The 11,455-nt window shown below is 35.1% G+C and overlaps 1 long non-coding RNA gene across 1 annotated transcript in view; it reads left to right on the top strand.

Annotated features, from left to right (window-relative positions):
* Positions 1 to 10,207, top strand: part of LOC131381393 (uncharacterized) — an 88,015-nt gene extending 77,808 nt beyond the window's left edge. The window contains exon 6 of the long non-coding RNA XR_009210136.1: positions 10,134 to 10,207. This is a non-coding gene — a long non-coding RNA (uncharacterized LOC131381393). The remainder of the gene's footprint in view (positions 1 to 10,133) is intronic.
* Positions 10,208 to 11,455: the final 1,248 nt, after the last annotated feature.

Here is an 11,455-nt window from a genome sequence, read left to right as displayed (position 1 = left end):
TTTTACACTGTTGGTGGGACTGTAAACTAGTTCAACCATTGTGGAAGTCAGTGTGGCGATTCCTCAGGGATCTAGAACTAGAAATACCATTTGATCCAGCCATCCCATTACTGGGTATATACCCAAAGGACTATAAATCATGCTGCTATAAAGACACATGCACACGTATGTTTATTGCGGCACTATTCACAATAGAAAAGACTTGGAACCAACCCAAATGTCCAACAACGATAGACTGGATTAAGAAAATGTGGCACATATACACCATGGAATACTATGCAGCCATAAAAAATGATGAGTTCATGTCCTTTGTAGGGACATGGATGAAACTGGAAATCATCATTCTCAGCAAACTATCGCAAGGACAAAAAACCAAACACCGCATGTTCTCACTCATAGGTAGGAATTGAACAATGAGAACACATGGACACAGGAAGGGGAACATCACACTCCGGGGACTGTTGTGGGGTGGGGGGAAAGGGAAGGGATAGCATTAGGAGATATACCTAATGCTAAATGACGAGTTAATTGGTGCAGCACACCAACATGGCACATGTATACATATGTAACAAACCTGCACATTGTGCACATGGACCCTAAAACTTAAAGTATAATAATAATAAAAATATATATATATATAAAATTATATGCAATTAAATAATTATTTTCTCTGTATTTTTAGATTTAAAATTTTACTTGGATTATACACAAAATTAATTCAAATGTTATAGTCTCCTCATCCTATTCTGTACACTTGAAAAATTAATTTTCTCTTCAAAGATACATTTCACTTTTCCTAGTTTGATAAGCCTCACTATTTAAATTATCCCAAAGTGGGGTGCTCAAAACAAACAAAAAAAGAACACAAAATATGGAAAAGTGTCCCATGTTAATGGATCGGAATCATCAATATTGTTAAAATTACCATACTCTCCAAAGTAATCTACAGATTCAATGCATTTCATATTTAAATACCAATTGCATTCTTCATAGAAATAGAGAAATCACAATCTTAAAATCCACATGGAGTTCAAGTTACCTCGAATAGCTAAAGCCATTCTCCTCAGAAAGAAGAAAGGTGGAGTCACACACTACCCAACTTCAAATATACTACAAAGCTATAGTAACCAAAATTGTTTGATATTGGTATAAAAACAGACACATAGGTCAATGGAAAAGAGTAAGTAACCCAGATATAAATCTATGCACTTACTGACAACTCATCTTTAACAAAGATGCAAAGAACATAGAACAGGGAAAGCACAGTGTCTTCAACAAATGTTGCTAGGAAAACTAGATGTCCATATACAGGAGAATGAACCTAGACCCCTTTCTTTCACCATATAAAAAATCATCTCAAAATGGCTTAAAGATTTAAATATAAGACCCAAAGCCATAAAACTCATAAAATAACACATAGGGAAACATTGTTAGTCTAGGCAAAGATTTTATGACTTAAAATCTTAAAAAGATTTATTATTTAAAAGCACAGGTAACAAAAACAGAAATAGATAAATGAGACTATATCAAACTAGAACATTTTTGCAGAGTAAAGGAAACAATTGACATAGTGGAGACATCTTGTAGAATGGAAGAAAATATTTGCACACTATTTATTTGACAAGGGACTAATACCAAGCATATATAAGGAGTTCAAAAGCTTGACAGAAAAGAAGCAAATCATATGATTCAAAAATGGGCAAAAGATCTGAATAGACATTTCTCAAAATAAGACCTATAAATGACCAACAAATATATTTTTAAAATGCTAAACATTGCTGATCATCAAGAAAATGTAAATCAAAACCACAATGAGATATCTTACCCCAATTAAAATGGTTACCTTAAAAAAGACAAAAAATAACAAATGTTGAGAAAAGGGAATTTTATAAACCATTGATGCTAATGTAAATTAGTAGCTCATTATTGGAGTAGAGTAGGAAAGTGTTTCAAAAAACTACAAATAGATATATCTACAACCCTGCAGTCTCACTACTAGGTATTTATCCATGTGAAAGGACACCAGTATATTAAAGTGATATCTGCATTCTCATGTTTACTGAAGCTCTATTAACAGTGGCCAATATATGGAATCAGCCATATGGAATCAAATGCCAATCAACTAATAAATGGATAAAGAAATATGGTATATACACATAATGGAATACTATTCAGCCATAGAAAATGAAATCCTGTCATTTGTGGAAACACGAATAAGCCTGGAAGACATTAAGTTATTTGAAATGTCAGGCACAGAAAGATAAATACTGCATATTCTCACTTAATACATGGGAGCTAAAAAAACTAAGCTCGCAGGCTGGGTGCAGTGCCTCAAACCTGCCATTCCAACACTTTGGGACGCCAAGGTGGCAGGATCACTTGAGCCCGGGAGTTCAAGAGCAGCCTGAGTAACAGAGTGGGGCTATGTCTCTACAAAAAAATAAAAAAAATTAGTCATGTGTAGTGGTGCATGCCTGTAGTCCCAGCTATTTTGGATGCTTAGGTAGGAGGATCATTTCAGCCTGGGAGGTTAAGGCTACAGTGAGCTGTGATTGCACTACTACACTCCAGCCTGGGTAACAGAGTGAGACTCTGTCTCCAAAAACAGAATAAAATAAAACAAAACAAAAAATCAAAACTAAGGTCATAAAAGTAAACAGTAGAATAGAGCTTATTAGACAGTGGGAATGAATGGGGAAAGGGATGATAGAGAGAAGCTGGTTAAAGGACACAAAATTATAGCCAGATAGGAGAAATAAGTTCTAGTGTTTTACAGCACTATAGAGTGAATATAGTTAGCAACAATTTATGGTATATCTTCAGAAAGCTAGAAGAGAGGGTTTTGAATATTCACAATGCAAACAAGTGACAAATTTCTGAGTATATGGATTTGCTAACTACCCTAATTTGATTATTACTCATGTTAGGCATATATCAAAATATCTCTATGTATCTCATAAATATGTACAATTATTGTGTGTCAACTATGAATAAAAGGACAAAAGAAGTACAGGCAACCAAACCAAAACTAGACATGTGAGACTACATAAAAATCAAAAGCTTCTTTACAGCAAAGGAAATCATCAGAGTAAAAACAACCAACAGAACGATATAAAATATTTGCAAACCATGTATCTGCTAAGGGGTTAATATTCCAAAATATATAAGAATCTCCTATAAGTCAAGATGAAAAAAACAAAACCAAATAACCCAATTAAAAATGGGCAAGAAACTTTGAATAGACGTTTCTCCAAAGAAGATATATGAATGGAAACCAGGTATATTAATGGATGCTCGATATCACTACTCATCAGGGAAATGCAGATCAAAGCTACAATGAAATATAACCTAACAATATTAAGATTAGTATTATTTAAAGAAACGACGAGAAAAGTACCAATAACTGTTGGTGATGATATGCAGTTTTTGGAATTCTTATACACTTTTGTTGGAAATGTAAAATGGTACAACCATTATGAAAAACAGTACAGAGGTTCATCAAAAAATTAATTATAGCACTACTATGTGATCTGGCAATCTTACCTCTGGATTAAATTGCAAACCATTGAAGTCAGAATCTCAAAGCCATATCTGTGTTCATATGTTCATTGCAGCATGATTTGCAATAGCCAAAATACAGAAACAATCCAAATGTGCATCAAAGAATGAATAAAGAAAATGTAGCATACACATAAAATAGAATATTATTCAGCCTTAGGAAAGAAGGGAATCATACCATTTGCAACAACATGGATAAACCCAGAGGACATTGTGCTGAGTGATCAGTCACAAGAAGGCAAATACTGCATTTTTCCACTATGTCAGATATTTTAAATAGTCAAACTTACAGAAGCCAATAATAGAATGGTGATTATCAGGCCCTGGGAAAGGCATTAAAGGGCAATTGTTGCTCAATATGTATAAAGTTTCAGTTATGGAAGCTGAATACATTCTAGAGAGCTACCTGTTCTTCAATATAGTACCTACAGATAACAACAGGGTTTTGTGCACTTTAAATATTTAACTAGGATAGATCTCATGTTAAGTGTTCTTACCAATTACAAAAAACAGAAAAAAAAAAGACACACAGAAGAACACAAGGAAATTTTCTGCAGGTGATAAATATGTTCTGTACCTTAGTTGTGGTGATGGTATCACGGGTGTATGCATGTATCTAAACTTATCAAAATGTATATATTTAGTGTGTGTGATTTTTTTATATATTAGTTACATCTCAATAAAAATTATAAAGAAAAACTAGCTATTATTAGCCTTTTAAGTTATGAATGAAATCTCGAGGACCTTGCCTATGACTTCATTAACATCTCATTAACCCAGATAAACCAATAACATTAAAGGTAGAATGAACAGTGAAAGAATTGTTTCCTTTCAATAGCAAAGCAACAGGGACAATTCATTGCCTATGGTGGGAAATATAACAAAAGTCTGTCTCTTAAGACTCTGATATTGAACAAGTTAATCCCTTACCACTGATGCTATGTCACAAAATCAGTACCCTCACCAGCAGCTATGTGCATCCTCACCCCTGCAACAACAGGAGTCATTTGAAATAAATGAAATGATGCCATTACTCTTTCTAGCTGAGGAATGAGTATCATAAGGCAGATTTGTCATCCCTCAGTGAAGGAAATCTCTATTGCATTTTATAGATTTTGATGTCTAAGAAACTGTCATTTAGATATAGGAAAAATGGAGACACTAAAAGAGCTGAGAAGACAATTCTTAGATGGGTGAATTATGCTGGCCCCTTAAGAAGGTTTCAAAATAGATACTACTAACTAGACCATGAAAACAGTTGCTTGCCAGAATTGTTTTGTCAAATTGAACAAATGTTTATCATACATAGAGGTGCAGCCTTTACAAAGCCCTAAAAGAAGCTGAAGACCTCATAAACTAAAAAAAAATTACTCTAATGGGAATACTGGAAGTAAAAAATTACATTTTGATGAAAGATAAAATCAAAGTAGTAGGAAGGTCTATATGGTTGAGTTTAAATTTTAAGTTTAAAGATTAAGTTTAAAATTCAAGATTAATTTTAAAAAAGAAAGCTAATTTATTCTTAAAAGACTGTATTGCATAATAGTTCCCCCTGCATTATGGGATTAGACAGGTCTAGGTTTGATGCCTAGGTAATGGGTCCTTTTATGGCTTAGGTCCCTGACACACATGTACACACTGAATGCAACTTTAACTGGCATGATCTCTTATGACCTACAAAGCATTATCCCATTTTAAGCATTATGAGACTAAGGCCCACGTAATAGACTATTAATGTCAAGGGAGGTGGGGAATAGAACTGAAGCCTGCTTATCAAAATTCAGTTTTCTAACTTTATCTCCAACCTTACACATATCTAATCAGGTTCTTGCTGTGTTTAATCCTCAGAAAGGTTACCTGTTATAATTAGAATACATTCCAAAATACGTAAGAAAGATTAGCACGCCCTGGTCCCTGGCAAATATCTTAGGCTCAGATCTATCCTTCCCCACAGCTCTCCCTCCTTTCACTGGCCTTTATTCAATCCCTCAAACATAAAGTCTTCTATCATCTTGTACTCCTTTATGATACTTTGCACACTATTAATTTTATTGTTAGTTACTGGTGATTATTTAATATCTGGCTTCTGACAATATCAGCTAGAGCATAAATTCTGTGTTGGCAATTCCACGTCTATATTGTTTACTTGGTCTATGCTCAGTGCTCTGCAGAGTATCTGGCACATAGAAAGGACTTATTACTTGTTTTCTAATTCATACACTTATTTCAAATAAGAAAATTCTATTTCTCTGAACTTATGGACCCTGTTCCTATGCTATTTTATCTGGTAATTGGGCAGATTATCTCTCTCTTTTGTCAGCCTGTGTAACTTCTGCCCATTTTTCCAAATCCAACTTAAAACTATCCAAGACAGTTATTTCTCCTTTGTTCCATCTTTTCACACATTTGCTGTTAGAATCGCACAGTCAACATTTGATTACATTCATTCTTTCTTTTCATAAAAGTATGTTATATTTCACAGGCCTGTGGTTTTTTTTTCTATGAGATATTTTTAAAAGAGATTCTGAAAGTCTTTTTTTTTTCCATTTATTTTCAGAGCCTATGCCTGCTAGGCATCTTCAATGTGAGAGTAACAACTTGCTGACATTGATCTGGAAGATACTGAAGAGTAGAGAGCAGTTAAGAGACAAAGGCTTTTGATGGATAGAGCGCTTGGTCTGGAGCTGATCAAAGAGAAAGCTTAGGGAAGACAGCCTTATTATTATTTTTTTTCTAAGAGGCTGCATGTCTAGAGGTTGTGGTGAACATTTCAAAACTTATCTGAGAAAATAACAGGGTAGATGTTTGTCTCTTAGGATGCATTCATGAAAATCATACTGACAAAGTCTATCTGAAAACTAATAAGAAAGTCAAGGTTAATAGGAGATATTTGTGTGAGAATTCCAAACAACATTCACAGAGGTTCTAATTTAACCTTACGTGAAAACGCACCACAATAAGCAAAACAAATCCATTGTAATTTAAATCACAGTAATCTGTGTATTTGGCCCCTTTCGTTCAAATATATATATGTTTAGTTTTCAAATATTGAATTTAATCAACCCAAAAGTACAAAAATTGACAATCTGACAGAAAAGAAATAATCGAATAGGCTTCCTTCTTTCAACATGAATAGAACTTGTGGGCTGAGAAAATCTATTTGTTCTTTATTCATTCCATGTCATAAATCTATAGAAGCGAACAATCTTGTTTTGAAAATCCTGGTCAGACAGGGAACATGAGGCTCTTAATCTCAAAATCCTGTATAACAACCTGTATTGGGCTGATAGATTTGCCATCTTTCATCTTAAACTGTAAATTCCTAGGGTCCAGATAATTTTATTTGCATGGCTTTAAGCTACGTAGTGTCTGGCTTATAGAAAGCACTTTTTAAAATGAAATGTTAAAGAAGAAATACAGGAAGGTGTCACTGTGGAGAATGTGTTCAAAATTATATTTGGAAAAATATGAAGATATTTCCCTCAGCTACAGTTCAGAAAAATGCATTTTAAACACACTTGATCTAAGTAGGAACAGAGACAGTGAACTCCCTGCCTCAACATGTTTCCAGAATCTGCCTTCTAGAGTACCTGACATTTCCTTGTTTATTTCAGGAAGTCTAAGGTTTATTCGGGAAGTTTATTTCAGACAATCTAAACCATTTGTCATTTAGGAGATATGTCAAGGCCTTAAAAACGGTGTAATAAAAGTGATTGAATACAAAGAAAAAATAGCCTCCAAAATTCACTTTCTGCTACTCTCAGACCTTTGTATATTGATTGGATTCAGTTTTTAAAGCTAGGGTTAAGCCATGGCTGCCTCCTGTTAAAGTATTAATATGGTATGTGGGATATGAGTAATGAGTAATACATTAAACCAATATCAGCTACATGAACTAGTGTATCAGATATACCAAGACAAAACCAGTTGAAGGATGGAAACTTAGATAAGTTTTGACAAGAAGATACAAAGGGAATTATGGTCTGGGCTTATCCTCTGAGAGCAAAACCACAAGGCCAGAAAAATGATGAAGGAAATGAGTAGAGCTAGAAAAGACCAAACTACACAGTTCACACTTTTGATGTGAACCCACCACAGATAGTTCAGGTCAACGGTGTGACTAAGTTTGAATCCCTATTTGCTTAGGAAACTGATGTGATATGAGAAGGAATTACAGATATGAGAAAAACAGCTTGCTAATTCTCTCATGGGAATGTCATTATAGTACAGAGTATGTCTTATCTGTCCAAGGGCTAGTGATAAGCTACTTTCATGATTGGCTACTCAGCAGTTATTTTGCCATCTTTATGCCTATTTAAAGCTAGAAGTAGACCATACCATAAAGTGTCCACAATAAGTGATGAAGTGGCCAGAACCATGGGTTACATGATCTGATTATTCCTGGTCTTTTCATGAAATAGTGATGACAGTCTTTTCTTGGTTTTATTTTTTTAATCTCAACTCCACTCCTTTCTTCATCCTAAATCAAAATTCACACTATTCCAGTACACTGTTTCTTTTGAATGGAGATGATTCCATGGATAAATTATACGACACTTTCAGCAATTACAAAATATATTTTCCCAGAAATGTTGGGTTTTGACTCTACCCTGGAAGGATCCGAATCCTTCTTAAACATCTGGGAATGGTAAGGAAGAGTGGGAAAAGTAAGCAGGAAAGAACACATTTCTCACACGTCTGTAGTTCTGCTCCAGGTGGGAAGAAGAGATGACTTAAGTTTGGTATGTTATTATTATTACACAGCACTTGGCTTTCTATTTGTCAGATGAAGATTGTGTTTGTGGCTTAGAGAGCCGGGCGCGGTGGCTCACGCCTGTAATCCCAGCACTTTGGGAGGCCGAGGCGGGCGGATCACGAGGTCAGGAGATCGAGACCATCCTGGCTAACACAGTGAAACCCCGTCTCTACTAAAAATACAAAAAATTAGCCGGGCGAGATGGCGGGCGCCTGTACTCCCAGCTACTCGGGAGGCTGAGGCAGGAGAATGGCGTGAACCCCGGGGGGCGGAGCCTGCAGTGAGCCGAGATCGCGCCACTGCACTCCAGCCTGGGCGACAGCGAGACTCTGTCTCAAAAAAAAAAAAAAAAGAAAAGAAAAAGAAAGAGAGTAATATCGTTATTATAGGATATGACCATAAATACATCTGTGGACAACCCTGTCCACTCCTGTTATCCACCTACTACTTTTCAGAGAAAATTGATGGTGATAGATATGGTTTATTATACATGGCTCAGGACAGGAGGTAGAGCATTGCTTACCCAAACATGCCCTCCTGGGGTCTATGAAATGTAAAATGCTATGATGCACAAACACACATACCAGGGGGGAATGATCTGCCTGGTCCCAGAGAGCCAAGACATTGTGCCCAGAGCACAAACATCTGCATCTTTCCTTCTATCCTAATTATCAGTCCCTCTTTTTTGTCAACTGGACTACTGAAATGTCCTCGTATCTAATCTTGCTTCAAGATACCCACATTCTCCTTCAACCTTTTTTTATGCTGTACCCAAATGATACTTCTAATGCTGAATATTGATCATATCATTTTCCTCATTCAAAATCTCTCAGTAGCCCACAGAATTAAATCCAAACACCACAGCAAACATGTACATCCTCCTTGGTCTGTTGTTTCCTTCCTTCCTTTCTGGCTTCCTCTTTCATACAATCTAGACAATCTAAACCATTTGTCATTTAGGAGATATCTCAAGGCCTTAAAAACGGTGTAATAAAAGTGATTGAATAAAAAGAAAAAGTAGCCTCCAGAATTTACTTTCTGCTACTCTCAGATCTTTGTATATTGATTGGATTCAGTTTTTAAAACTAGGTACACGATGCTGTGAGTCCCTTGAGGTTAAAAGTTATGTTCTATCTCATTCGCTGCTGTATCCCAAGGATCAAACACATTTTTAAAAGAAAGACAGTGGGAGAAAGAGAGAGAGAGAAAGAGGCTTCATTAGGATAAACCTACTTTAGGAATATTTCCAGAACAATTTGACTCCAATAAATTGCATTTTTAGTTAAATAAAAATTAAAGAAAAAACAACTTGTTCCAATGTCTACTGTAGAAAAAAATATTTCTCAACCTTCTTCCATATTTCTTCCAGTATGGCCTGCTGGTCATAGTTGAATTTCTCTTAGCTGCAAACACTTGGTCCCTATTCTATGTACTAATTTTTAATGGCCAGGAGTAGTAGAATATGTATTATAGTGGTGTTTAATGTGAGTTGTTCTCAAAACATCACAAATAAGGCATGAATTTACTTCTACTTAGTGAAATCTAAGTTCTGGTGAAAAATTGTTCATTAAAAATAATTTATATTTATTTGCTTAGTGCAGTTTTAGACAGGAAGAATTAAGAAAGTGGAGGTTCCACTGTGAGCCTTGGCTCTGCTGCTACTTTCCTTATGTAATGGTTGAAAAGCAAACAAACAAACAAACAAAAAAAACCTGAGGATTTAGGATGAACAAGTATACAATAACAAAAATAAATTAAAGTCCTTTGCACCTAAAATAATAAATACAAACAGAGGATCTTTTATTTCCTGATTTCATAGTACAGGCATCCTCAGAGATATTGTGAGTTCAGTTCCAGACCATCACAATAAAGTGAATACTGCAATAAAATGAGTGAGTCACATGAATTTTTTGGTTTCCTAGTATATATAAAAGTTACATTTGTTTACACTATACTGTAGTCTATTAAGTGTGCAATAGCATTATGTATAAAAATAATATATGTATCTTAATTAAAATACTTTATTGCTCAAAATACTTTATTACTAATGATCATCTGAGCCTTCAGCTAGTCATAGTCTTTTTGCTGGTGGAGGGTGTTGCCTCTATGTTGATGACTGCTGACTGATCGCAGTCGTGGTTGCTGATCAGGATAAGGGTGGCTGTGGAAATTTATTAAAATGAGAGAGCAATGAAGTTTGCTGCATTGATTGGTACTTTTTTTCACAAAATATTTTTCTGTAAAAATGTGGTGCTGCTTGACAGCATTTTACCCACAATAGAACTTCTTTCAAATATGGAGACACTCTTCTCAAACCCTGCCACTGCTTTATCAACTAAGTTTATGTAATATTCTAAATCTTTTGTTGTTATTTCCACAGTGTTCACAGTATCTTTACCAGGAGTAGATTCTATCTCAAGAAACCACTTTCATTGCTTGTCCATAAGAAGTATATTGTTATTCATGTATTTTTTTGGTAAGATAGCAACAATATAATTACATCTTCAGGCTCCACTTCTAATTCTCATTCTCTTGTTATTTCCATCACATCTGCTGTTATTGCCTCCACAGAAGTCTTAAATCCTTTAAAGTCATCCATAAACGTTGGCATCAACTTTTTACAAACTCCTGTGGATATTGATATTTTGACATCCTATAGTGAATCACAAATGTTTGTAATGAAATCTAGAATGGTGAATCATTTCCACAAAGTTTTCAATTTACTTTGCCCAGATTCATTAGAGGAATGACTATCTACGGCAGCATTACCTTACAAAATGTATTTGTTAAATAATAAGACTTGAAAGTCAAAATTCCTCCTTGATCCATGGGCTGCAGAATGGATGTTATGTTAGCAGGCATCAACATACACACACACAACCATTAATCTCCTTATACATCTCTATCAGCACTTTTGGGTAACCAGGTGCATTGCCAATAAGCAGCAATATTTTTGAAGGAATCTCTTTCTGAAGAATAGATTTCAGCAGTGGAGTTAAAATATTCAATAAACCATGAAGTAAATACATGTGCAGTCAACTAGGCTTTGTTTTTTCAATTATAGAGCACAGGCAGAGTAGTTTTAGCATAATTGTTAAGGGCCCTAGGATTTCCTGAATGTTAAATGAGCATTGGCTTCAA

The sequence above is a fragment of the Hylobates moloch genome, unplaced genomic scaffold (genome assembly GCF_009828535.3).
Source record: "Hylobates moloch isolate HMO894 unplaced genomic scaffold, HMol_V3 SCAFFOLD_15, whole genome shotgun sequence".
NCBI classification, from domain to species: Eukaryota; Metazoa; Chordata; class Mammalia; order Primates; family Hylobatidae; genus Hylobates; species Hylobates moloch.
This window is presented reverse-complemented; position numbering and strand designations above follow the sequence as displayed.